The sequence below is a fragment of the Ranitomeya imitator genome, chromosome 3 (assembly GCF_032444005.1).
Source record: "Ranitomeya imitator isolate aRanImi1 chromosome 3, aRanImi1.pri, whole genome shotgun sequence".
Classification (NCBI taxonomy): Eukaryota; Metazoa; Chordata; class Amphibia; order Anura; family Dendrobatidae; genus Ranitomeya; species Ranitomeya imitator.
Genome location: NC_091284.1, coordinates 596,884,952 through 596,898,847, shown reverse-complemented (window position 1 = coordinate 596,898,847; position 13,896 = coordinate 596,884,952). Strand labels below are relative to the sequence as shown.

Below are 13,896 nucleotides of genomic sequence, written 5' to 3'. Positions count from 1 at the left end.
AGGTAAGTATACCTCAGCGCCCTCACCCCCTCACCCGCCGACCCTGCCACCCACCTTGACTCGAGTATAAGCCGAGAGGAGCACTTTCAGCCCAAAATTTGGGGCTGAAAATCTCGGCTTATACTCGAGTATATACGGTAAGTCTCGAGTTGTTGAGCCAGGTTCGTCGTCTGGCTACACAAGGCCTCGAACGCTCCCTTTTCTGGGAGTAAGAAAACCGCTTTTAAAGCCAGAGCAGCAAGGACAAGTTTTGGCTTTCCTTGCTGACTCAGCCTCTAGCTCTTTCGCCTCGTCTTCTGAAACTGCTAAATGTAAAAGCAGCGCGTCGTTAGTGGATGTTCACGGTCAGGGACAAGTCGCTTCCTTGTCTTCTTCACCAAGAACAACAGAGAAGGATGCGTCAGGTGACACAACGAGTTACTCCATGGAGCTCTTTACACATACTGTTCCTGGGTTAGAAAGTGAAACAGTTAACAGGCCATGCCCATTACAAGTTGAATCGGACATGGAGTGCACAGATGCACAGCCACAGCCAGATTACTATGCTGTTCCTTTGACTCAGACCAGAACATTGCCCTTGCAGTGTAATGATCCAGAATCAGACCCTGATGAGACTATGGTGCCCCGTCACGAACGCTATACCACAGGCTTACACGGTGACACAGACGAAGTTGCACACGAGATAGAAGAGGAGGTCATAGATGACCCAGTTGTTGACCCCGATTGGCAGCCATTGGGGGAACAGGGTGCAGGCGGCAGTAGCTCTGAAGCGGAGGAGGAGGAGCCGCAGCAGGCATCAACATCGCAACAGGTTCCATCAACCGTGCCCGTATCTGGCCAAAAACGCGTGGCAAACCCAAAACAAGTTGTAGGACAGCGTGGCCATCCAATTAAAGAAGCTCAGTCTGCAATGCCTGAAAAGGTATCCGATAGTAGAAAGAGTGCAGTCTGGCATTTTTTTTAAACAACATCCTAATGATCAGAGCAAAGTCATCTGTCAAAAATGTTCAACTACCTTAAGCAGAGGTCAGAATCTTAAAAGTCTAAATACAAGTTGCATGCGTAGACATTTAACCACCATGCATTTGCAAGCCTGGACTAACTACCAAACGTCCCTTAAGGTTGTAGCACCCTCGGCCAATGAAGCTAGTCAGCAACGCTACACCCCTTCCCTCACTGAAAGCCCACAATTTCCCGCACAACCTGCAGTTAATGTGCAGGTTTCGTCACCAGGCCAAAGCAGTCAGGGAATCACCAGTTTCGTAGTAGGAAACACTGCATGTAGGGCACCAGCAAGAATACCATCTTCAATCCTCTCTCAGTCTGCCATGTCCACCGGCACCCCTGCTAGTTCCACGATCTGCAGCTCTCCAGTCCAGCTCACCCTACATGAGACTCTTGTTAGGAAAAGGAAGTACTTATCCTCGCATCCGCGTACACAAGGTTTGAATGCCCACATTGCTAGACTAATCTCATTAGAGATGATGCCCTACCGGTTAGTTGAAAGCGAAGCTTTCAAAGCCCTGATGGACTACGCTGTACCACGCTACGAGCTACCCAGTCGACACTTCTTTTTGAGAAAAGCCATCCTAGCCCTCCACCAGAATGTAAAAGACCGCATCGTCCATGCACTCAGACAATCTGTGAGTACAAAGGTGCACCTGACAACAGATGCATGGACCAGTAGGCATGGCCAGGGACGTTACGTGTCCATCACGGCACACTGGGTTAATGTGGTGGATGCAGGGTCCACAGGGGACAGCAATATTGGGACAGTTCTGCCTAGCCCACGGTCTAGGAAACAGTTGGCTGTAGGAGTTCGCCCCCATCCTCCTCCTCCTCCTCCTCCTGCAGAAGCGAGAGCTCGTCCACAGACCGCAGTCGCACAACCACTCCATCCGCAGCTGCCACTGTTGCACATGAGGTGTCCCATTAAGGGACAGCTAGTGGCAAGCGTCAGCAGACTGTATTGGCAATGAAGTGTTTGGGCGAAAACAGACACACCGCAGAAGTTCTGTCTGAGTTCTTGCAGCAAGAAACTCAGTCATGGCTGGGCAGTGTACATCTTGAGGCAGGCAAGGTAGTGAGTGATAACGGAAGGAATTTTATGGCTGCCATAGCCATTTCCCAACTGAAACACATTCCTTGCCTGGCTCACACCTTAAACCTGGTGGTGCAGTGCTTCCTGAAAAGTTATCTGGGGTTATTCGACCTGCTCCTCAAAGTGCGCAGACTTTGCTCGCATATCCGCCGTTCGCCCATACACTCCAGCCGTATGCAGAACCATCAGCGGTATTTGAACCTTCACCAGCATCGCCTAATCATCGATGTTGCAAAAAGGTGGAACTCCACATTGCACATGCTTCAGAGACTGTGCGAACAGGGGCGTGCTGTTATGTATTTGTGGGAGGATACACATACACGGGCAGGCAGTTGGATGGCAGACATGGAGTTGTCAGGTGTGCAGTGGTCGAAGGTACAAGACCTCTGTCAAGTCTTTCAGTGTTTTGAGGAATGCACACAGCTGGTTAGTGCAGACAACGCCATAATAAGCATGAGCATCCCCCTAATGCGTCTGCTGATGCAAAGTTTGATGTACATAAAGGAGCAGGCGTCTGCAGCCGAGGAAGAGGAAAGCCTTGATGACAGTCAGCCATTGTCTGGTCAGGGCAATCTACAGGACGAGGTACCGGGCGAAGAGGAGGAGGACGAGGAGGATGATGGGGATGAGTATTTTTTGAATGAGGAAGCTTCTCCGGGGCATGAGAAACTGGTCGCGTTGCAAGGTCGGGTTCAGTTTTTTTGAGGGAGACAAGTGACGTAGATTTGCCTGAAACTGCCCCTCAACCCAGCACAACCACAGATTTGACAACTGGAACTTTGGCCCACATGGCGGATTATGCCTTACGTATCCTCAAAAGGGACCCACGCATTATTAAAATGATGACTAGGGTTGAGCGACTTTTACTTTTATAGGATCGGGTCAAGTTTGACGAAACCCGACTTTCTCAAAAGTCGGGTCGAGTGAAATCAGCCGATCCTATAGAAAAGTCGGGGTCGGCCGAAACACGAAACCAAATGCAGTTCAATGGGATACTATGGTTCCCAGGGTCTGAAGGAGAGGAAACTCTCCTTCAGGTCCTGGGATCCATATTTAAGTGTAAAATAAAGAATTAAAATAAAAAATATTGCTATACTTACCCTCTGACGCACCCTGGTACTAACCGGCAGCCTTCCTTCCTTAGAATCAGCGAGTGAAGGACCTTAGATGACGTCGCGGCTTGTGATTGGTCACGCAACCGCCCATGTGACCGCTCACGCGACCAATCACAAGCCGCGACGTCACCGAAGGTCCTTCAAGCGCTGTATCTTAGGAAGGAAGGCTGCCCGAAAGAAGCAGGGCGCGTCCAAGGGGTAGCAATATTTTTATTTTAATTCTTTATTTTACACTTAAATATGGATTCCGATACCGATTTCCGATATTGCAAACATATCGGAACTCGGTATCGGATTCAGAAGATCGCCGACCTCATGGCCGACCCCACACAGGGGTCGGGTTTCATGAAACCCGACTTTGCCAAAAGTCAGCGACTTCTGAAAATGGCCGACCCGTTTCGCTCAACCCTAATGATGACCGATGATGATTACTGGTTGGCCTGCCTCCTTGATCCTCGCTATAAAGGCAAATTGCAAAATATCATGCCACATGAGAACCTCGAACAAATATTAGCAACCAAACAAGCAACTCTGGTAGACCGTTTGATTCAGGCATTCCCTGCACACAGCGCCGGTGATTGTTCTCACACGAGCTGCAGGGGGCAACAGGGCAGAGGTGTTAGAGGTGCACAAATCAGAAGTGGCTTTGGACAGAAGGGTTTTCTGACCAGGTTGTGGAGTCATTTCTAGTGTTGAGCATTCCGATACCGCAAGTATCGGGTATCGGCCGATACTTGCGGTATCGGAATTCCGATACCGAGATCCGATATTTTTGTGATATCGGGTATCGGTATCGGAAGTGTAAAATAAAGAATTAAAATAAAAAATATTGTTATATTCACCTCTCCGGCGGCCCCTGGACATCAGCGGGAGGATCCGGCGTCCGGCACGGCTTCTTTCTTCAAAATGCGCGCCTTTAGGACCTGTGGTATGACGTCCCGGCTTCTGATTGGTCGCGTGCCGCCCATGTGACCGCCACGCGACCAATCAGAAGCCGCGACGTCATTCCTCAGCTAAAGTCCTAGAATGAGCGCCTTCTAGGACCTGAGGAATGACGTCGCGGCTTCTGATTGGTCGCGTGGCGGTCACATGGGCGGCACGCGACCAATCAGAAGCCGGGACGTCATTCCACAGGTCCTAAAGGCGCGCATTTTGAAGAAAGAAGCCGTGCCGGACGCCGGATCCTCCCGCTGATGTCCAGGGGCCGCCGGAGAGGTGAATATAACAATATTTTTTATTTTAATTCTTTATTTTACACTTTAATATGGATCCCAGGGCCTGAAGGAGAGTTTCCTCTCCTTCAGACCCTGGGATCCATGAGGATACATTCCGATACTTGATGTCCCATTGACTTGTATTGGTATCGGATATCGGTATCGGCGATATCCGATATTTTTCGGGTATCGGCCGATACTATCCGATACCGATACTTTCAAGTATCGGACGGTATCGCTCAACACTAGTCATTTCGCAATGACCGCAGACAGGACAGGTACTGCAGCATAAATTCAAAGTGACAGGAGAAAACATTTGTCCAGTATGGTTACTAACTATTTTTCATCCTTTATCGATGTTCTCCCTCAACCGTCATTCCCATTTGATTACTGGGCATCCAAAATAGACACCTGGCCTGAATTGGCAGAATATGCATTGCAGGAGCTTGCTTGCCCAGCAGCTAGTGTGCTATCAGAAAGAGTATTCAGTGCTGCTGGTTCAATATTGACCGAAAAAAGGACTCGTCTGGCTACCCAAAATGTTGATGATCTAACCTTCATTAACATGAACCACTCATGGATTTCAAATTATTTTGCCCCACCTTTCCCGGCTGACACCTAGCTTTCCTATAAAAAGGTCTTGCTTATGGACTGGTCTTACTGACTGTTCCAATCTCTTAATTTGCAGCAGCTGTTTGTCCAGCATACGACATGTTTACACCTCCCTAAATGGGCTAACTCCCCCCACGGGGCCATGGTCTCGCCACTTGGCGCAATCACCCTTGAGAGTGCTGTTTGTCTGAAGAGGTGGTCGACGGCACTGCCACTGGGTCCCTCATAGTACAATAAAGTGTCTCTGGCGGTGGTGGCGCGCAACCGACGTCAGACACACTGTTGTAACATGAGGGGCCCTGGGCCTGTTCCGCCGGCCACAAGAGAGTTTCACCCCACCCCAGCTCAAACACTGTTCTACCACTTGCAAAATTATCTCTCACAGCTCCACCAATGTTTAGTCTATGCGCTGACATCCTTCAATGCCTGGCACTGACAATACCAATTTGTTGACATGTATGATGCTAGTTAAAATAGTCAGGCTCAGTGTCCTATATATTGACACCAGTAAGTACTTGACGCCAAATTACTATGTCTGAAACTCAACAGAGGTGCGCACCCCTGTACCTCCTTAAGGGCTTCAGAGAGACCCTTTCTGAAGATTGCTGCCAGGGCACATTCATTCCACTGAGTGAGCACAGACCACTTTCTAAACTTCTGACAATATATCTCCGCTTCATCCTGACCCTGACACAGAGCCAGCAAGATTTTCTCTGCCTGATCCACTGAATTAGGTTTGTCATAAAGCAATCCAAGCGCCAGGAAAAACGCATCAACATCACGCAATGCCGGATCTCCTGGCGCAAGGGAAAATGCCCAGTCTTGAGGGTCACCACGTAACATAGAAATAATGATCTTTACTTGTTGAACAGGGTCACCTGAGGAGCGAGGTTTCAAGGCAAGAAACAATTTATAATTATTTTTGAAATTCAAGAACTTAGATCTATCACCAAAAAACAAATCAGGAATTGGAATCCTAGGCTCTGACATCGGATTCTGAACCACAAATTCTTTAATGTTTTGTATCCTTGTAGTGAGATTATCCATCCAAGAGGACAGACCTTGAATGTCCATGTTTACACCAGTGTCCTTAACCACCCAGAGGTAAAGGGGAAAATAGAGACAAAACACACTGCAAAGAAAAAAAATGGTCTCAGAACTTCTCTTATCCCTCTATTGAGATGCATTAGTACTTTGGGCCACCTGTACTGTTATGACCTGGTGGTCAGGACAATAATGGACCTGGTGGTTAAGAGCACACGGAATGACCTGATAGTTACTGATAATAAGGACGAGCTCTGGGACGTGGGAACTCTGCTGACCGCAATCCCTAAACCTATCAAACACGCTAGAAATAGCCGTGGATTGCGCCTAACGCTCCCTATGCAACTCGGCACAGCCTAAGAAACTAGCTAGCCCTGAAGATAGGAAAATAAAGCCTACCTTGCCTCAGAGAAATTCCCCAAAGGAAAAGGCAGCCCCCCACATATAATGACTGTGAATAAAGATGAAATACAAACACAGAGATGAAATAGATTTAGCAAAGTGAGGCCCGACTTACTGAACAGACCGAGGATAGGAAAGGTTACTTTGCGGTCAGCACAAAAACCTACAAAAAGACCACGCAGAGTGCGCAAAAAGACCCTCCGCACCGAATCACGGTGCGGAGGCGCTCCCTCTGCGTCCCAGAGCTTCCAGCAAGCAAGACAACAAATTAAATACCAAGCAGGACAAAAAAATAGCAAACCAAAGAAATACAAGCTGGAACTTAGCTTCTGATGGAAAGACAGGTCACAAGAACGATCCAGGAGTGAACAGACCAATACTGGAACATTGACAGGTGGCATGGAGCAAAGATCTAAGTGGAGTTAAATAGAGCAGCAGCTAACGAATTAACCTCATCACCTGTGAAACTCAGAAACACCCACCAGAGGAAGTCCATGGACAGAACCAGCCGAAGTACCATTCATGACCACAGGAGGGAGCCCGACAACAGAATTCACAACAGTTCTCCAGGTTGCTTCTCCCTAGCTTCTATCTTGAAGCTCTCGTTAAGTAGTTGTTGAAACATACTGCATTAGGCCTACAAGTTGGGTCTTGGTTGTAGAGACGGTGTCTGCCGCTCCAAGGTGTCTCCAGGTTGCCTCTCCCTAGCTTCTATCTTCAAGCTCTCATTAAGTAGTTGTTGAAACCACACTGCATTAGGCCTACAAGTTGGGTCTGGGTTCTACAAACGGTGTCTTCCGCTCCAAGGTGTTCTCCAGATTGCCTTTCCCTAGCTTCTATCTTCAGGCTCTCGTTAAATTGTTTTTAATATAACACTGCATTTGGCCTACTTGTTTTGTTGGCCCTACTAACGGTGTCTGCCGCTCCTTGATGTTCTCCTACACTGAACAAACCAGTGCCGCCTGTTTACTTCTGTTACCAATTTGGAACTGCATTTAGCCTACTTACTGATATGGGCCTACTCACTGTGTCTCATTACAGTTGTACTCCACTGAACAAAGCAATGCCCCCTGGATAGTCCTGTTACCAATTTTGAACTGCATTTAGCCCACTTTATTATTTGGGCATATATCTGTGTTTCCTCCTCATCCTGCCCATTGCCCAGCCAGTGATAGATGAGTCTGCTGATACATTGACCCAGAACGTTACATTCCCCGTGCACGCTACACAGTCAGAATATGACCCTGTTGAAAGTCAGGTTCCCCTTCCCGCATACCATACCACCTTGCATGGGGACAAAGAGGAAGGTGCAGATGAAAGTTCAGGTTCCTTCATCAGGTGAGGGGCGAATACTCGTTGGCGACGTCACTGGCACAGGGCCCCTCATACTACACAAAAGTGTCGCTGCCTGAGGGAGGCGCCCCCACTGTGCAAACACACCGCCGTACTTTGAGGGGCCCTGTGCCAGTGCCAATGCCAATGAGTGGGCCCCCCCTGCTTGCTCAGGATCACAGCACTTGCAAAGTTTAAATACTTACCTCTCCCTGCTCCACTGCCGTGACGTGGTCCACATTTCCTGGGCCCACTAAAACTTGAACCAGCCCTTCCCCCCACATCTTTAGCCAAATGACCCCCAATTTCCAATGCCTTACTATTATTATAAGGTAAATTAAGATTGACAAGCTTCAGTAACAAGAATGGATGTTTTTGCCATTAAAATGGGCACTGTAGGTGTTTTCCTGGCCTCCACTCACTGCCGACTATGCTCCCCCATTGACTTGCATTGGGTTTCGTGTTTCGGTCGATCCCCGACTTTTCGCGATAATCGGCAGATTTCACTCGACTCGACTTTTGAGATAGTCGGGTTTCGCGAAACCCGACTCGACCCTAAAAAACTAAAAGTCGCTCAACCCTACCCTCATGTTTTAAAAGAACTTCTATACCAGTTTCATCTGGTACAACTGTCCACTGCAGCTATGCGGTCGCAAAAAATTTTATCTGGCTTGGGGGCAGGGCAGAGCATTGATGAAAAACTTCACTCACACATAGAAGCAAAGAGAGCCAGAGAGAGAAGGGGGAGTTTTAGCCCACAGCATGGGCTGAAGGGCAAAGCTACAAAATCATATTATATTTCATACAATATCGTGACATATGGGAATAACCTCTCTGGTCAGTCTTTACAGGAAAGATTTTTTTTTCTATATTTATTTGCAATCTGATAAACCTAAAAAAATCCTGAGTGACCAATTTCCTTCAGAAGTTACCTAATTAGTACATTGAATCCAGTATATCATGTAATTTATTCTCATCATAACTACCTCTATTCTGTGAAGGTCCCAGAGGTTTGTTTGAGCACATTAGGGATCAAACAGCCTAAATGAAAACCAAGGAACACACCACAAAAGGTTAGCGATAAAGTTGTGGAAAGGAGCAAAGCAGGATGAGGTTATAAAAATAAAAGCCCAAGCTCTGAACATTTCATGGAGCGATCCATCATCCAAAAATGGCTAGAAATATGGCAGAACTGCAAACCTACCAAAACATGGCTGTCCATATAAACTGACATCCTAATCAAGATGATCACTAATTAAAGAAACAACCAAGAGGCCCAGGGTCACTTTAGAGGAGCTGCCTAAGTCCAGAGTTTAGTTGGGAGAATCTGTTGTCTACAGGGCTGCTGATAGCCATATACTGCACATATCTGACATTTATGAAATAGTGAGAAGTACAAAGACATAATTAAAAGTAAGCCATAAGAAGTCTCATTTCCAGTTTTGAAAAAGCAATGTAGGGGACACAGCTAGTATGTGGAAGTAGTCATTTGAGACCATAGTAGAACTTTTTGGGGCTAAGTGCAAAAATATTGTGTGGCAAAAAAATCTACACTGCACATCATCCTGAAAACACCATCTCCACCATCATGGCGGTGGCAGTATCATGCTGTAGGGATGCATTTCTTAACCCCTTTCTGACCTCAGACGGGATAGTACGTCCGAGGTTAGAAGCCCCGCTTTGATGCAGTGCTCCGCGGTGAGCCTGCATCAAAGCCGGGACATGTCAGCTGTTTTGCATAGCTGGTAGGATGTAGTTAACAGTATAAGGTTAAAAGTTAGATAGCATGATATAAGGCACTTGTGAATAAATTGAAGAAAATGTCCCTGTAAAAAGCCTCAGGCCACCAGTCATACGGGTTTGTTCCTATCCATCTGGGGGACAGAGAGAAAGACATAACATCTAGAACACCAACAACAGTTGTAAGGACCTTACATGAGGCTCAGCAGTAAGGTACTACAACATCCAGGCGCTAGAGGAAGGCTACTGATTTCCACCTGGATAAGGGGACTCTGAATTTGCCTTCAGACCGGCCGGACTCTGCCTGCCCTGCGATCTGGTGCTCTGGACTGTGGATGCTGAAGCCTTCAGTAAAAAGGTAAAGAGACTGCACCCTTATGTCCTCGTTCTTCACTGCACCTCACACCTTCCACCATCTACACACTGGGAAGCCCTGGGGACACACTTCACCTGTGGGAAGATATACCATCTAGCTGCCATAACAACACCCTTAGGCTTAGGCAGCATTGTTCACCCTGACCGAATACCACAGGTGGTGTCACAAACATTATCCCTTTAAAGACCTTTCCCCCTTTTAACAACGGACGTCCCTAGGGCCACGGACCGGGTCAGCCACCGTGACATCCCCCTTGAGAACTGAAGGACCCGGTACGGAGTACCCCTAGCCCTTGGGGGCACTCCAACTTCATGGGTTTGAATGGCCCAGTCAAAGTCCAGACCTAAACCTATTGAAAATGTTTCAAGACTGGAAAATTGCAGTTCCCAGACACTCTCCATCCAATTTCAAAGAGCTAAAATTATTTTCTAAAGAAGAATGGACAAACATTACAGCCTCTAGATGTGCAAAGCTGGTAGAGATACCCTTAAACACTTGTAGTAGAAATTGCAGCAAACGGTGGTCCTCAGTTGACTCAGGGAGGCTGAATACAAACACATGTAATCATTTTCAGATTTTCATTTGTAATTTAATTTGAAAGCCATTTATCATTTTCTTTACCCTTCACAAACACTTTCTACTTAGTGTTGGTATATTCTTAAAATTCCATTAAAATACATTTACATTTGTGTGTGCATCGTGAAAAAATTGGGAAAGTTCAGAGTATGAATACTTTTTAAAAGTTATGTTCACAGTATAATTGTAATATGGGGTGTGTATATAATCATGGGACTTATGAATATGTGCTAACCTTCCACTTCTTCTAAAAGTTTTGAGGAAACTAAAGCAGATAGGGTATTAGAAATATAATGCTTAGTACATTCTGAATTCATTTGATAGAGAGAAGAGTTTAAATTGAGCTAAACTGATTGCTTGAAAATAATATTGTACAACTGGCTAAATCTTATTTGCTCTTATAAGCATAGTAGATGTTTATCTTGAGATAATGAGGATAATAACATTAAAGATTTAGAAAAAAAATACCATTTAAATCTGATTTTAACACTGGCTCCCAAGTCAACTTTGACACCAGGATTGGTATCACCATAAAGACATTATTGGTTTGCTGTGTATTATGTGCAATGTGAATGCATATTTGAATTGCAGAGTACTGCTAAATGCTCATGCATTTGTGCCAAAGAAGATAATAATAAAAAAATAAAATAATAATAATAATAGTAATAACAAATGGTATCTGTGTTTGTAGACCAAATAACTGTCTGTACTCCATATCTAGCATTATCGTCACTGCCGATACTGAATGCTATTCCTTTACATTTTTGCATGTTTCACAATAGTTCATTGTTACTACTCTCTCAGGTCTGAGCAAGAACCAAAGACACATACATACCTTTATAATGATTCAATGTTGAAGTAGATTTGCAATAACAGCTTTATGAAATACTCCATTATTGGAAATATATATTTAAGTATGTAAGGCGAGAGAGAAAAACACCACATTATTACATTGAAAAAAGCAATAATACTCATTGTTGACAGTAGTAAAGAGTAAGAACATAGTTCTCCAAGCAACGATATGTTGCTCTTGAAAGGTACTTTCAAGCCTGAGGACAATCAACATTACAAGCATAGCACAGCTGGGAGTGCCCATCTAATCTCAAATATAATCTGTAGAGAATATTGCAGCCTTGAAAGTTTATTTCCAAACTTGAAATCACAAGAAAAAATAATGCACTTAATGTGTGTATACTTCAAGTTATGTGTGTATCATAAATTTTTATGTTAGAAGCATTTCTCTGGGTTGTTGGACAGCAGGATTAAGAAGGAAAATATAATTTCTTTTTTTTTCTACATTATTTCCTATGTGTTGCCAAAAAGGCAACTTCAAATTTTTATTGTGTCTGACAAATATAAAAAATCTGTTTAGACCTCCCCTGGTTAATGAGAAGCAAAACTCCACAGTTTGTGAAAACGCAGTACGTATCTCCTATTTGCAAAGAAATGTTGAATGTAAATTATTTGTAGATATTTAAATATTGAATTCAGATTTATATTCATAGTCTTCTATAGAATAAAGGTTTAGCAGAATAATATTTTACTCATGGCAAAAATGAAATACTACCCTGCTCGAAAACATGTAGCAAACAGATGTCATGGTTGTCAATTCATTTAGTTAGGAATCATAAGAGATTCATAATCATATTTACCAGTTTTGGTGCAAATGAAAGTGACAACTGATGCACTGGAGAGATATGAGCAAGACAATTCCAAAAAAGGGACTGGTTTTTCCGGTGGTAGCTCTGACACTCACTATTTCCTAAATCTTCTCTAATTTTGTGTTTTTCTAGTGTCCTCGTCTCTACTGGTAGCATGAGGTATCACCTGCAGCCACTGTAGACTGAACAAATAGTACAGATCCTCCAGCACAACACATTCATAAGTACTGGTGCAAGAAGGTTTCGTGTGTCTCTCAGTACGGTCTCAAGACCGGGAAGCTGATGCCAAGACAAATGTTGACACGTGAAGAGAGACCGACAAAACCATTGAAAGTCATCAACTCAGCAGAAGGATCTGCTCCTTTAAGCTAGGAGGAACATTGTCAAAGACCTACAAAATGACATCAATGGGTCTGCTGTTGTGCAGGTTTCTTAACAAACAGCCAGCATCATGCAGTTCAATTGGCATTTGCCAACGAACAACAGAATTGGCAGCCATAATAATGGTGCCCCATTGTCATACAGAGGAGGTTAACACAAAGAATTAGAAATGTATGGATCAAGCAACTTTTAAAATCACCTGTTTGCATGTTTTTTTCACAGAATAAAATATTCTTTTTAATGACTGGTATCTATAGACACAGCAGAGAATACCGTAATAAATATAATATGTGAAAAATACCGTAATTAAAATTGTCATGCTAACCTCATCAATCACTTTGCCAACCCCTCCGCTCTTTACTGCCACCGATCTGGTCATCATCATATCTTTGGATCGGCATCAAGGTCTCTACCACTACATGATGCTTCTCTTAAATTATATTAGGTAGCCAAAATCTGGTGAGAGAATACCTTTAAATCTATAAATGCAAATGTACGATATTGATATGTCATATTTTACTATTGTGCATATTTGTCATGTTGTTTTTCATAATGCTTTAGAGGAAATAGTGATGATTTTTATTTTTATTCTTGTATACAATTTGTATAAGGGAAACAAAAATGAAAAAAGTAAGGATTCACAAACAATAGTTCAGTGATATTTTTAAAGCAAAATATTACAATGACTCGCTGAGTAAAGGAAGAGAGGAAGGAGAGAAAGAGCCTTAAGCCCTTTAGCAACCGCAATATGCGTTAAAATGGCGGCCACTAAAGGTACTTATTCCCCATAGCCATTTTAAAATGACAATCAGAAATAAGGCTGTAGCATCTCCCAGAGTCAGAAAATCTCGGGAGTCTCAGCTACCGGGGGTAAATGAGACCTCGTAGAACATGATCAATGCTGGATTTTCCTGTGTCCAATCACATGATCATCGTTAGTGAGAGAATAATGGCGATCACAAAAAAAAAAATAAAACATTTGCTGGTTGTTTAAATGATTTCTTTTTTTTCTTACATTATCTATAAATATATCAGAAGAGAGAAAAATTATGCCCCCCGACAATGCCTCCACCATCCCGGAACTCACCTGATTCATTCTCTGGCCTGATGTCATCTTCCTGGAAAGAAAATGGAGGGTGCATGCGCAGTGCGCCTGCCGAGATCTACCTGCCAATACCAGGCAACAATAGGAACTTTTTTCCTATTGGTTCCTTTTGACTAGGGTTGAGCGACCTTGACCTTTTTAGAGTCGAGCCGTGTTTCGCGAAACCCGACTATCTTAGAAGTCGAGTCGAGTGGAATCGGCCGATTATCGCGAAAAGTCAGGGATCGACCGAAACAC

The 13,896-nt window shown here is 44.4% G+C and overlaps 1 long non-coding RNA gene across 1 annotated transcript; it reads left to right on the top strand.

Moving 5' to 3' along the window:
- Positions 1-9,648: 9,648 nt before the first annotated feature.
- Positions 9,649-13,549, top strand: LOC138670597 (uncharacterized). The gene is made up of 2 exons (XR_011319358.1): positions 9,649-9,918; positions 12,306-13,549. It is a non-coding gene; the product is annotated as an uncharacterized lncRNA (long non-coding RNA).
- The last annotated feature ends 347 nt before the right edge of the window (positions 13,550-13,896 follow it).